The following is a 15,356-nucleotide window of genomic DNA, read 5'->3' on the forward strand; positions in this document are numbered from 1 at the left end:
GGAGGGTAGGAAGCTCCGATAATTGTCCTGGATTCCTGAGCCCTCCGTCCTTCAGCGGGGCCAATAATGAAGACAGAGGAGAGAGGGAGGCCGGGATGTGCCTGCCTGCCTGGAATGCAGCCGGAGCTGAAAGCTGACACCAGCTCGCTGGAAAAGGACTTGCTAGCAAGGGCTGTCTCCAAGACAACAGAGTATTTTCCCTGTGATGCATTTACACAGTGGGGTTAAAGTTCTGTGAAAGCAACAGCTGTTGTAAAAACATTGTATTAAATATGCTTAGAACTGTAAAATGCGTGCTCCTCATGTTGCACTTTGCTTGAGAGAAATGTGGAAACCTGTGGTATATCTGAGGGAGAGTTTCTGCTCTCTCAGAGGCTGTTTTATAAATGTCATGCTCCATTTTCAACCTTTTCCTGCTGAGATAGCTTCTTCTTCAGACCATTTTTCTCTAAAGTTGACTTTCAAGTTAAAAGCTAATGACTAAAGCATGACTGAGTCTACTCCTTACTTTTACCCCTTTAAACTATGCCTTCTGCTTGAAAATCTAACTTCCACTATATGTGTGCTCCTGTGTTTGGACATAAGCTGCTGCAAATGAAGTTTGCTTATCCTGGTGCCACCCATACATGCGGCCCAGCTATCATTTGCATTTCAGACTCACCAGCACTAATATTTTTTCATCACCAGAGAGCAATCTTCTGCAATGCTCTCCTGTTACTGACTTTGCTAACCTCTGGGGAGAAACATTCCGCTTGCAAAGCGGATAAAATTTTACCAGCTTCAAATATCAGAGGCTGGCAAAACTACAGACTGCTTCAGAGCTATTCTCTCCTCTCCTTTTGCAATTCTTAGAGGCTCTTTAAGCTGTTACAGAGTTTTCAAGTCAAGAGGCAAAAACCTAGAGGTTGTAAGAGACTCACCCAATGCAACTTTCTCCAAGTGAGACCACAAGGACACAATGGCACAGCTTCGGAGAAGTCCAGTGACCCTCTGCATGCACATATGACAACTGTACTTTTGATCCCTGCCATGCAAACTTTGTAAAAGTTGTAAAAGTCTACAGTAAAGTGAAACTCTCCTCTCCTCTCCTCTCCTCTCCTCTCCTCTCCTCTCCTCTCCTCTCCTCTCCTCTCCTCTCCTCTCCTCTCCTCTCCTCTCCTCTCCTCTCCTCTCCTCTCCTCTCCTCTCCTCTCCTCTCCTCTCCTCTCCTCTCCTCTCCTCTCCTCTCCTCTCCTCTCCTCTCCTCTCCTCTCCTCTCCTCTCCTCTCCTCTCCTCTCCTCTCCTCTCCTCTCCTCTCCTCTCCTCTCCCCTCCCCTCCCACTGGTAACTTGATACTTTTTTTAAAAAGTTTGCTTTTTTTAATAACAGGTGGGCTGTAGGATGTCAATTCCTGTCTTTAAATCCCTGATGTACTTGTAGAAAGTTAGATTTAGGGGATGGATATACTATGGCCTGGGTTCATTTATGATTTTCTGTTTCTGTTTCACTGCATTGGGTCCTCCACCCTGGATTATATCTTTTCACTAGAGATTTTGTTTCTTTTTTTTCTGACAAAAAAAAGGGTTGGATTTGTTCCTTTCCCAGAGGTACTCAAAATAAATAACATGTGAATATTTAGTGGATTTTCAGGCCTACTGGGTCTGAGCCCATTCAGGCTCATCCCTAGGAATAATACTAATAGGAAATTACTCTTCCACCCAAATCAAGTTTCAACATCTGCAGATAGCTTGTCCTAATGCACTTGGCAATGACGCCAAAAAAACCTTCTCCATCCTTCACCTAGCAGCTGCTGTCATCACAACAATCCAGCTGCAACTGAGATGGTTAAACATTTCTGCAAAGATGTTTGAGTGTGTTTCAGGAATCCCAGGAAAGAGAGCATGAGAGGAAGGTGTTTGCACATGTGGACTCACAAGTCTGCCAAAGAAAGGAGCAGGAAAATATCGCAAATCCCACTCTTTCCCACCTCTTAAAGCATATTCAACCAATTAAAATAATCAATGTGAAGATTGCTTTTTACCATATGAATGTATGTGTGGGAAGAACTTGATTTTAAATATGTTGTGTTTTGGAAAAGATCATTCAAACATATGCCTGAACACACACCTAGGAGACAGAGAGAGATCTCAATATCTTGGCTTGATTTACTTCCATGTGCTTGAAGGTACAAACTTCATATATATTCTACATCTGCTGGAACCTAGCAAAACAGGAGTTGTAGGATTTTAGCACTGCCAGAGTTCATGTGTATAGGATTATACCATCAATCCACTCCATGCTAGAGACTGGATCTTCATGTGTCCATGAATTTCTGTCTGAAAACACAGGAACCATTCATCTTCATTAGGAAAAGCATGCCTAAGCTACTTCAGCAGTTTTGAAAATCTCAGCCTAAATAATTTTCTGATCAGCAGTGAAAATGCTATCTTACTTGAGACTGAGTCAAACCACTGATTTCCGATGAGGCTTTGAATGTTCAGCACTCTTTAAATGTGGCGTCTATAGGGACAAAAAGCCTGGGCATTCAAGAAAATCCTCTCAAATATGGAAACTAAACATCCTCAGGAGGAAGGGAGGCTTTCAAAATGCTCTTTCAAATTTGGCTAGAGGAATCATGTGGGTTGAATATCTGTTCAGCTGGTGTGTGGGAGCAACCTCTTTGAAGCAGCACAAATGACAGTCCCTTGTCCACTTTGATTTGTGGTCATTCCAGATTTTGAAAGCATTTCCCCAACCACCTCTTCTTGATTCTTCTGTCCCTTGAAATGCATGGCCACCAGGTGAACATCTTCAAGTTTGATAACCAGAAGGCACTGCAATGCCCTCATTACCAGAAGGCTGTAACCAGCAAAGATCATTTTATTTAGTTGAAATCCTTCCAAACATCAGGGTTTTTTCAACTTTCTTTTTCAATATTTTCTCACAACCCCAGAGGTTAGGGGCCAGATCTTCAAACAGACCCTGTGACTGGCAGTATCTCAATTTGCAAGACGGAAGTGGAAGAGATTCTGTCTCCAGGGGGAGGCAAAGAATAGGAAGCATTTAAAATTAAGGGGTTGAAATAACCCCTGTGCCTAAAACTCTCATTTCTGGGCTGAGCTGTTAGCAATATCATCACAAAATTGTTCTTCAGATGAAGGGTGTGATTTTTCTTGGCTTTGCTTCTGGTTCCTGCAAGAGTCACCAGGGTATTCACCCCTGGCTGACAACACATAGCAATAAGTGTAGTTTAAAGCTTCACATCATGTGAGTCTATCAGTCAGGGGAGTAAGATATATGGGTTTTGAAAAATACAGCTACAGAGACAATATATGCATTTAATTCAAAGGCAAGATTTTAAACAAGTGTATCTATAAAAATAAGTGGCTAATTCCCAACAAAGCTAAAGCCTTAATTCCATGATGAACCCATTATCCCACGCTCGACCAGTACACAATTCTTGGTTTTATATCAGAAAAAGGACATTGTACTTTTCTTAAGCCCCAACCTATATGAAATCCTATTGTTACGGCATTCACCACAACAATAGCCCTTTGGAGAACTCAAAATGCCTGGCTGTCAATTAGGTTACTATAAGGAAGGAACAGGACATTGTTTACATCACAATGCAGCGTCAATGAAGGTATATACATTAGCCAGATGAATGCATTCTGCTGTGTTTCAGTAAGCTCAGTGCAATCAGTGCTGACAATGAATATCAAGCAGGTCTCTTGTAACACACTGTGCAGGTATCAGACTGTGCACTATATCTGCACGTCCAGCATAACTCCATACGTGATGTGCTCCTCAGATTGGTAGTGTTTTGGAGCACTTTGCTTCAGGGGAAAGCTCTAATGGGAGGAGGGGTTCAAAGATACCTAACAGCCTGGCACTGACCCATTGAAAATAAGGAAGCAGTTTCATACGGCCTCACCATTTGCCTTTGTTATTAGGAAATAAATCAGCCTTTGTTTTTTCTGGACAAAGTGAAGGAATGTCATTATGACTTATAAATTGTGCAGTTACAAAACAATCAGGAAATCTTCCCATTTAAATCTGAATAACTTTAGTTGTTGGGAATTTAAACTTTAGTCTATTGAGTGAAACAAATGTTTAAATAGAGGTCTTCATTGAAATTCTATGTTTGAGCTAAAACCTGCATTAAAAAAAAAATCAACAAACCAACAACTGTGAGGCTGGTTGGTTAAAGACTTAGAGTTGCATCATTTAATGCCTTTTGACTGGAGAGGAAACCAGAGTTGACAAAGTGGCAGATTAGTGTGGTTGGTAGTGCTTTATTTACTCAGAGAGTTATTTCCATCTCATTCCACTATACAGTTTCCTCAAGTCTGTCTGAAGTCTCAGTCTTGAGCATAGCAGTGCATTGGTAGACAGGAAGACAAAAAACTCTGAAGTCAAACATAGGCAGACTTCCTTGCTTTCTCAGGGAATAGCATCCAACATTTTTATGCAGTGCTTGCTCCCAAGTTATCAAAGTCTGCCCACAGAAACTGTTGTGTCATTGAGATAAACCTCTCTGACCTGATGGCAGCTAGGTCAAGCAAAGTCTAGCTGAAGAAATGGTAAAATTTTTGAGAAACAGATAGAAGTGTTGTACTGACTTTGTGTATGACTAAAAGCAAACACTCCACTTAAAAAATCACAAATGCTCCACTTAAAAAAATGCCCCTGTCACTCAGCAGATGAGCTGGCATCACTGGTCTGGCAGTTGAAGGTGCAGGCTTAGAAATGATCTGTGAATAACCTCAGCACTCTGATAGCTATGACTTTACTGGCATTTTCATCATGTAAGAACCTTGCCACTGCTAGAATTTCCTTTTTCCAGCCTTTATCTCCAGCTAAACTCTACCCCTCATGGATTTTCACACTGTCCCTTCTCAGAGATGACCTCTCTTCCACCTCTGACCTCTTTCAGAGTTTTCACCCTTGCTTTAACAATTGATTTATGATGTGCCTGTGAAAGGGTCAAGCCTACTTTTACGGTTTGCTTAAAATATTTCTTTTTTGGGTAGATACAGAAGTGGTGCTTAATAAGTGCTAAGTAAATAACCTAAGGATTGGAGACAGCTTCCCTTTTCTGCTAACTACTAGATGTCTCTAAAACTCTTTGTAACAAGTGTTTACCAAGTCTTCAAACAAATTAACTGATAACTGTAATAATTTTGTGCCTAATGAAATGTGTCAAGGGTTTAGGATTTCCAAAAAGAGTCATTTCAAATTAAGTTGTCTCACAGTTCAGTGAAAAGGCAACTGCTAAAGATAATTCAAGGACTTGTATATGTAATGGACAGGAAGTCTATTTTTCTTTTAGTTTGACAGATTGATCTTCCACAGAAAAAAAGAAAAAAAAAGGCAAGAAGGCTACTAGGCACAAACTTTCATTGCCTCCAGCCTCCCTGTGCCAAAATTCCTTTTAACCTCACTTCAGGTGGCGTCAGAACTCCAGGCTCAATCAATCACCTCAGAGGCAGATTTTATTCTTCTGTTTCACTTATCCATTATTCTTCAAAAACACCATAATTTATCCTGCAAATTCAGTTGTGGTCCTCATCATTCAGTGTATTTAAAAATCAAAACTGAATATATTTAGATTTAAAAAAATCAATTGGATACTTGTGCTAGCATTTATGAAGTTCTAAGTAAGTACTGACCAGATGACAATGCTTATCCTTCGTGTCACAGATCACATCACTCATGAAGCCATTTGAAAATATGAAGAGAGTGTTTTGAAGCTCTCTGTTTCAAGCTGAACTGCACACCAACATTTTCTCTATAAACTTTGTCACATGTGTGTCTCTCCAAGCTAACTGGTACCAGATTATATTTTTAGAGATGCCACAAAAGACACTCTCTTGGTTTCTTAAATGTACTGATTTTTTTCCCAGCTATTAAAAACTTGATTTACTATCCTGACAATTTTAATAGGGAAAGAGACAGTGGTTTATTGCTAAACATTTTTCATTTTGCATTTCCATGAAATGCTACCAAAGTGGAAAAACTACCAAGATAATACCTAGCATTCTATTTGGTTTGAATAGAAAAGCTCAGAGAGGCCAAATGTAGATATCTGTTTCTCTGTGTAATTAGAAAAAATACTAAATTGTTATAGTGCTGCCATGGTTTCAAAGCATAGCCATATGCCAGGAGCCGGAAGTGGGAGACAACAGGTGAACAGTCTCCAGGCCTTACTCAGCCTTTTTGGCAGTGTGCTCACTGCTTACCACTGGTCCAGAAAGAAAATGCCCATTTCAGTCTGTGTCATGTTTGCCCCCTTGCTGAAGCCAGGAGATAAGGGGATGCATTTTTATTCCCATCCAGCCTGTATCAGAAGAGCACAGAAGGATCAGACAGAGCAGAACAGAGGGTTTGAAAGAATCGTCTCCCAAACACAAAGACTGCTGTTAGGACTGGACACTGTCTGCCTTGTCACCATCTACCTGTGTAATCACCAGGCACAACAAAGTCTATTCATTAAAGGCCCCACTCTGGGCTCCTTTGGCGTGCTTAACACTTCCGCAGACTTACAAGGATCTTCGGAGTGTTAAGAGGATAAAAGACTGGACACTATTTATAGTTTTGCTGATGTTGGGAGGGTGGCTATAATCCTAAATTCCTTTCTCAGCCCATGCTCAGCCTCGAGCTGAATCAATAGCAAAAATAAATAAATAATAACAATGAAAAAGATGACCCAATGAAAGAACTGCCTTTGTTTCTGTCCTGGACGTGGAGTGGTGCCACTTGTTACATGCTGGTGTTCAGAAAACGGCTTTTGATCTTGAAAGCCTTCTGCTTGTTTTAGTCCTTTTACATTAATCACCCCTTAATTTCATTTATAGGATGCAAATTACCCTTGCTCCTCTTGTTCAGACCATTTAAGCTAGCAGATCAGTGAGCTGATAGGCCAACAAGTAAAAGAGTTGGCAAAAAAAGAGAAAAAAATAAGAGCTGAAAATACTTACAAATCTTGACTACAGTTGACAAAAACCAGAAGTGGCCTGTGAACTATCCATTAGCTGAAAAGCTGGTATAGATCAGTGTCACTGCATTGAAGACAATGGTGGTTTGTCATCTGAGAAGCTGGCCAAATGGACAGAAAGAAAATGGTCTTTTCCTGGCAAAGAGTTAAACCAGCTCACTTATTCCTTTCTGAAAACTTCTTTCCATTGCCTTCCATGGGATGCCTTGACTTGGGAATATTTTGAGTGGTGGTGAATAAACACAGTAGATACTTTTCTCTGTAACTTTGTCAATAATGTACTGACAGTATTGCAGGCTAACTGCACAGGTTTAATTTTGTCATTGATAATGTACTGACAGTATTGCAGGCTAACTGCACAGGTTTAATTTTGTCATTGCCCCTTTTTCTATGCTATGGCTGCTTTTTAACAGCACTTTTAAACAGAGAAATTAAAACCCCATATTCTGAAATCCTGAAGGGTAAATGCTTGTTGAAAGGTTTTCCCCTCCATGCATAGCAGGAGCAGTAGCTGTTTTGTCATCCTTCTAAACTGGGGTTTCAAACTTCCCTCTTTTGAACTCAACTAAAATCTCTCCCTGACATTAATTGTGTGGAATCTGGTGCCTAACATGAGAAGCAGTGTGTGCACATACCAGGGACACCACCAGCAGCCATCTAGTCTCTACATTCAATGAATTTGTGATTGTCTAAAACCTGACTTGATCAAACCTGTTAGGTATCCTGAACTGGAGAATAAGGAACAAATGAAAGAAGAGGATTAGAACCAAAACAAAGTGGTAATCATAGATACCAGTGCTGTAATATATGTGTATTAATTGCAGCAATAATGACATATATAGTAAGCTTCTTTTATGCTCATTTGTAGCCTTCTGAAATACTCTTAATGGATTTTGAAACTTTCCATGCAAAGGAGATGTTTATGCAACCTACAGACCCTATGGAGTTAGGGGAAGAACAAGGGCTTGGGATATGAGCAGACCTGATCTTTAAGGACCATCACCATCAGAGTAGAGCTTTATGAGCAACTCCACACCACGTATCAGGCAGAGGTCACCAACTCTGCAGTGCTTCAGGTGGCAGGGATCACCTGCCCACTTTCCACTCCTTGGGCAGTTTGTCAGAGCAGCTCAAACTACTTTCACCACCAGTTTAACATGGCCTATCCCATTTTGCTGTAAGGGGAGATGGATTACTCTCTAGTTACCTTTCACAGACTGAGAAGTTCCTGTAGTGCCTGCCAGCCAAGACATGTTGTTTATTGCAAAGAGCACCCAAAATCTGCAAAGTCACAGCTTTGTGTTTTGAGCAAAGGAGGCACTTTGTTTCAGCCTCTCACCAAGTGTGGAGACACTAGTTAGTTTCTGCTCCTCCATCTCCCTTTGTAGGAGCTGGTGCCTGTCCTCTAAAAACTGCTGAGGGTGGAAGGATGTCATGTTTTACAGAAACACTGTAGGAAACTACAAAGGAGTTACAAACAGTATCAGGAATAGCAATACTTCTCTCACCAATTCCAGTCATCTCACCTCTTGTTGTACCAACAGAGCACACAGTTTGCCTGATACACTGCTACTGAAGCAGCTGTGGTCCCTGTGAATCTTATTTCCTCCTTAGGCCTCACTAAGGTAACCAGAGATTTGGCACAGCCACTAGACACAGAGACAACATCAATATCATGGCAAGTGAGCAGTATCCTGAGCAGGGTCTGGAAAAGGCAAAGATGGCATGGACCTTCAGAGCAAAGTTCTACTGTGCTGCTGGCAGCACCAGCCTGAATTGTATTGACTATGGGATCACTACACTCTATACCAAAAAAACCTGCACAGAAGTATCAATTTTCTTCAGGGTTTTTTGGTGAAAAAAATAGTCCCTCTATATTTGGTCTTTCCCTATATAGAGTTTGGTTTCAGCTAAAACAAATAGTTTTGCTTTCTAACATGTTGGTTTTGTTTTTTTTCTTTTTCCAAAAACAAGACACATAGAACTCCCAATAGAAGTCAGCTAGTATTTTGAAGCAAGCTGTGGATCTGGAGAGAGTACTGGAGGCTGGAAGTAGAAGCTGTAGTAGATCTCAGGAACAAAGTCCAGAATTTGGACTAATACAAATACAGGAAAAGACTTCTGGTAAGGGAAAGCCCATAGATCCTCTTCCCCCTCTTCTGCCTCCTGCTGGCTTTTGCACACAAGAATAGAAGACCCTGAGAGCAAAAATTGTCCCACTGCTAGAACTGAAAGAAGACTGCTGTTCTGGACCCATAGTGTTATTATTATAAACAGGGCTAATTCTGATACCACTGAAATTCAATGAATCCATGCTTATTTTAGTGGTGAGTGTAATTCAGGTCACAAATTGACATACAAGGTGAAGTTAAATGGTGATTTGGGCTTGAGTCATAAATCTTCCTGCCTTTTTTTTTTTTTTTTTTTTTTTTTTTTTTTTTTTTGCATAGCTTCACTATCATGATAAATGCCTGACCTTTGTGGAGGGAAGAATTTAATTCTCAATAAGATGATGAGAATGAATTATCAGCTCCGTTATCTCTGCAGTCAGTTCCTACCTGCATACCATTTCAGTAAAACATAAGGATGTGTTATGTCATGACTGTCCTGCTGGAAAAAATATTTCGAGTGGAAGAAAAAAAATTTAAGTTTGTGTGTGTGTGTAATGTGAATTTCCCCTTAAAACATTCCTATCATGCCGCTTCATATTCATTAATTAGTCTGAGGTTTCCCTCGTGTTTAGTTTACAAAGCCACTTAAACCCACGTACCCATTTAACATATTTATGACCCCAGTTTTCTTTCTTTTCTCTGAGACTGTACCGTAATTGTTCTCTGGACTCAGGGACTGCAGAGTGCCTTCACTGATGAAAGGAGACAACATAAAGAAGGAAATGAATGTGTGAGGGATGAATACCTTCCACAAAACAACTGGGTGCAATTTGGCCCATGGCCCCGGGGGTCACTTTAATAGAGTGGAGCCTCAGTCTCTATTGAGTGTATGGGAGACTATTAACTCTTAACAACTCAGTCTCAGGTTATTTATTTATTGCTTAAATGATTTGTTATTGCTACTTGAATTTAATATACCCTCTGGGAGCTGAGATGGCAGCATCATGTTACAGAAAAACTACAAGTTATTTTAAAACTGTGATTGAATTTTTATGAGCACCATAAAATCTTTCTGAACAAATAACTTACCATTAGTCAGAAACTTCAGCAGGAAATCTGTAAAATTAAGGATTTATTAGAACAGTACTGTATTTATGTGTTTCTCTGGAAAAGAGAGGGTTAAATGTTCAAGTATTAATTTTATTATTTGAATGTACTAATACTTAAGTAGCACCTGACATTTTCAAAAGGCCATACAGATACAATATTAACCAAAAAAAAACCCCAAAACATTCCTTTAAGCCTGGGAATATCTCATGCTCAGGGATTGAGATGGGTGCACACCTGTTTTGGTATGAAAGTTTTTTCAAAAAACTTCAGGGTGTCTGCAAAGAACAATGACAAATCTCCACATCCACTCTGCTAAGTGGACTAGTGTTCAAGGTACCTTTGCACAGTCACTGTTTTTCTCTATCCTTGCCTATGTGCTGCTCTCTGCTCTGAAAGGGTGTATTGGTACACTTCTTTAAAGCATTCACTTTCCCTTTTGCTTTTCTAATCCTTAAAGTCATTAGGAGAACTTCCAAGTCAAACAGCATATTTCAGAAGGGAGTGGGGATGGTGGGGAAGAGGAAAAAGAAGGGAATGAAGACTGAAGGCATCATAAAAAGCAGGTGCAAAAAGAAATGCTCAGAAAATTAAGGGGAAAATAATAGTCCTGCAAAAATAAAGTTAAAAAGTAGGTTTGAAACCAGAAAGAAATAGGTCATCTTAAGTCTTGCTGTAAGAGTGGTCTCTGTACCCATTTTTTTTAATAGTAGACACAAAGGTTCTTTCTAGAAACACTGAGAACTGCAGAACTAGAGAGATCTCCAATTTAGATGTCTTGTTGCTTGAAATCCTGTGATGTTCTGACATAAAGAACTATTCTATGTTGGATGTTCTCTTCTGGAAATGGAATAATCAAATCCACATACAATACACATGTTCAGATTTTGTGATGGATGCACATAAACCCAAAAAAATTATTTATGTCATACCCTTTTCCATCCTTAATATAAATCAGATAATCATAATTTCTGGTTGGTTTAACATACCGTTTATGTATCAGTTACCTGAAGAAAGTCTAGACATGTATATGTAACACATATAATCATTCTCTTTCACCCTTTGGATTCTACAATTTTAGAAAAGGGATATCTTGCTTTCATGCTGTTATTGCCAACATGCCCAATTCTTCTTGATCGCAAAGGACAAGTAAGGAGCAGTAAAGGATAAGACACTAAAGACTTTATTGCAAGACTGTTGGCTATCTTAAGTCGTCTTTCTTAATGTTCAGTGACTAAACTGTAGTAGTTGAAACTGCTTTGTATGCTCAATGAAATTCAGATGTTAATGAGTTATCTTTCAAACGTCCTCCCAATACTGAGAATTATCAATATTCTAATTGTAGCCTTTGATAATTTATGCATTGACAAATAATAGCTACAACATGGTGGTGTCCACTCACTTTCTGTTATTCTGAAGTTGTTGGGCAATCTGATCTTTCGGCAGTCTTAAAGGTTCTTTGCTTCTACTGACTCTTGCTGACACTCTGACATGCCATGATGTCTCTTGGCAGGACGTTCATTGCATCTGATATCACCAAGTCACTGCAGAGACCCTGACATTTCTTAAGGGCACTTTGTATAACTTACCTTAGGTATGTTCCTGGAAGTGGAATGAGCCATCTTCCAGATATGTCTGTACCTTTCTACTGACTATAAAGGCTCATGTATCACTTAGATTAAATGTGTCGGAGACATCTACATCTGGTGAGATAATTTCACCTCAGGTGTCTGAAGAGACATGCACAGAACATGAGAACATTCAGTTAATGACACCTGTCCTAAGGCCATCCAGCCTCACATAAGATAACGAAAGATGGAGCAAGGTTCTCCTGTCTTCCCATCAGATGGCCCGTGGGCAGTTTTTCTTCCTCCCACAGGTCCTTTTTGACACTTCTCAGCTTCTGATGCAAATGCAAAAGCATCCTCTATGTAATGGCCTTTTTCTCCTCAAACATAAACCTATAGACGACATGGTCCCATGCTCTGAAAAGGATAAGGTTCATGTAAAAACATGGTCTGGGGTAATTTAGCTAATTTTTATCAGAAGGCAGGATGCTTGCTGCAGGGCAGAAAACTGCAATAAGACAAAGCAAACCAGGGAGAAAATGAAATTTCTTACAAAGGAGAAAATCTTTATTGTAATGAATGGATATTTAACCAGTGCAAGTCTAAACAATCTAAAGATTTGGACCTAATGCAGTTTTGCTTCCAAGTATATGAATTTTTTTTTTTTTTTTTTTTTGAGCTGCACTCTGGCTTAACTAACCCTCCGAAGAAGTCTGGGACCAAATACAAAAGAGTCCAATGCAGTACAAAACTTCACAGGAAATTTAGTTGCCCCAGGCTTAACATACCGACTCAAACATAATGCAAAATTTCTATCCAGAAGGGAAAGGTGAAAGGTTCACAGACAGGAAAATCAACCTGTAATCACAAAAACAAATTTTGCCTCCCGTGAGAGTCTTAGACACTGAGCCTTCACTAAAATTGCAATCTGACTAAAGAACCAGAATTCACCAGGCATTTTCTAGGTCCAAAAATACTTCAAATTAAATACTTGTAATTAATGCTGAAAGAACAGTAGGGAGTTTGTAAGACTTCTTTGGATAATGTCAGCATCAGAAGGATGCTTAACCTCTTAAAAGTCTCCCCTACACCTTCAATCTTGTCTCTTCCACCATCATAACCTCAGAGTATGCTCCAAATCGATCAGGAGAGGCCTCTTAAAAACCCATGTTCTCCTACATGTCAGAAACCTCATGGGAAGGATGGTGCTTTTGCCATTAATTTTTCAGGCAATCCACAAATTTTTTTGGTAACCCAGGAGAATATCTAGACTACTGCAGTTAATTTAAATATTGTTGCATGCTGTGTCTGACTGAGGCTTGTTAATGCCAAATGTCTCCTTTCATAACATCTAGAACATTTATTTTCACACAAACCTAAGCATCTTTAATTACTCTCTATAGAAAACATACCAACAACTATTCATTAGTAAATGATAAACTTTAAAAACACTCAGTATAATAGTTTAAGTATATATTTTGGCTTAAATGTAGAGAACTTTCAGGTGAGTAGAAACACCACTTAACTATTCAAAATTGTTCCTGTTCCATTTTCAGACCGTATAGGAACACACTGTTTAAGTTATCACACTACATTCTAACCCCAATTCCCAAGTACCTATTCCTCTTTGACATAAATTACTTGTTGTTCCAAGGGATTAAAAAAAAAAAGTTATGATATACCAAATGGCTGCTCCATGGTCAGAGTGCTTCCTTGGCATGCATATCCATAACATTTGCAGATTTTTCAAATATGACCTTTCTTTTGTAGCAGAATTTATCAGCTGTGGTGTGAGAGTAATTTTGAAAATTTCTTAACATTCTGTAGTTAGGATTTCATTGGACTTCTTACGTGCATAAAACTTTCTAGGCTGGGCCATTTCCTTCAGAGACTGCATCAGTGCCAGCAGTGTGTGGCCTGTGATGATGACAACTAAAGTAACAGAATGGATTTCTCTACCCAGGTGATCAACTCTGAGTACTTTACTTTTCTGTCCAGGATTTATACTGGCTTTCAATCCTGTAAAGAATTAGGCAGTCTGCATGCATTGCTAATGTAATGGCTTTAATTTCCTGCCTCTTCAGGGGAAAAAACCCCTACTGTCTTTACTACAATTGTACTGAGGAAGAATTAATTTAAATATTAAGCCTTTATTTGAGCTACAGTCTCACCCTACATATATTCTAATTTTAAAGCACTAAAATGGAAAAGCACCTGCATGTAACTTTCCTACTACACACATGAAATGAAACAACTGTTCTGCTACTTAACTTACCACTTTACTTAGGATGCAAGGTGCTGATACCTTCCACCCTCCTCTCTGCACTGTTTGGTTGATTCTGAAGATGCCCAGAAACTGAAATAACATCTCATCTCAGCAAGCATTGTATATGACTTCACCAGTTTGATAAACCATCTTTCAACCTCTCCCTTTCTTATTTCACATCCTTTCCTGTAGCACTTTATGTCCCAGACCTTGCAGATACCGCACAAATCTTTTCAGATGTAGCACTGCAGTATTACTTCCACAAAGATAAGCTGTTGTTTGTCATTGCACAAAGAGGTTTAAAGAACTAAACATTTCATTTCATGGCTGTGTTTATGATGCATAACCCAAGGAGAACTCTGCCACATGAACTTTGCCACATGAACTATCTAAAGTCCTATTGGGTCAATGTGTGCTGGTTATGACTTTGCTCTACACTAACACAGATTTTGCACCTATGTTGTCCTCCTGGAGAAAAATGGAATGCCATAAGGTGAAGTGATGGGTGCAGTGTCTGTCTGCATTCTGCAGCAGAGCACACCACCTCATTAACTAACCCAGTCATTCGAAGAGCCAGTGAAGTTGCTCCCTTGCCACCTCGGTGCCACTGTCTGCCAGCGGTGCAGCACCACTGAAAACTGATAAGTCAGGCCAGGGTGGAGAAATAAATAAAGGCATCACAAGACATAGAGTAGACTCTCATGCCATGTTCCAAAAATTGCTGTAATCAATTGCATAAGCACATTATTAAAAAAACCAACAACAACAAAAACCACAACAACAAAACCAACATCACAACAAGACTTTATCTAGATTTATGGCTGTGAATATCTGGTAATCTGCTTTGTTTGGCCAGTTCTTCACTCTTGTTTCAGTGAATGAGAAAGACCTATACATCTGTGTCTTGACAGAAATACAGGTCAAGTACAATAATAGTCCAAAATTATGTTATGTCTAAATGAGATGAAAAGCCTCATGTCACTGCTGGACTGACTGCAGGATTTGACGTCATTGAAGAGATTGACAAGGGATAGTCAGAAAGTCTGTCTTCCAGTTACCAAAAATTGGAAGGCCACTAGTAGATTCTTGTTTATTTAAATGCATCCCCATACTAAGCCCGAAGAAGCCTGAGGTTTTTAAAAATTACAAATACTAAGAGCAACATAGGGATCCAAAAATCAAAAAATTCAATTTGATCTCCACAGGCCTCAAGTGAAGAATGTTGTGATGCTATTAAGCTCTGCATGCATGAGATGAACAAACCAAATCAAAGAAAAAGGTCTGAGGAGATGCAAAAAATTTGAACATTCTGTAGAAAAATAGGTAT

This window comes from Coloeus monedula (genome assembly GCF_965178545.1).
Source record: "Coloeus monedula genome assembly, chromosome: Z".
Taxonomy (NCBI): domain Eukaryota; kingdom Metazoa; phylum Chordata; class Aves; order Passeriformes; family Corvidae; genus Coloeus; species Coloeus monedula.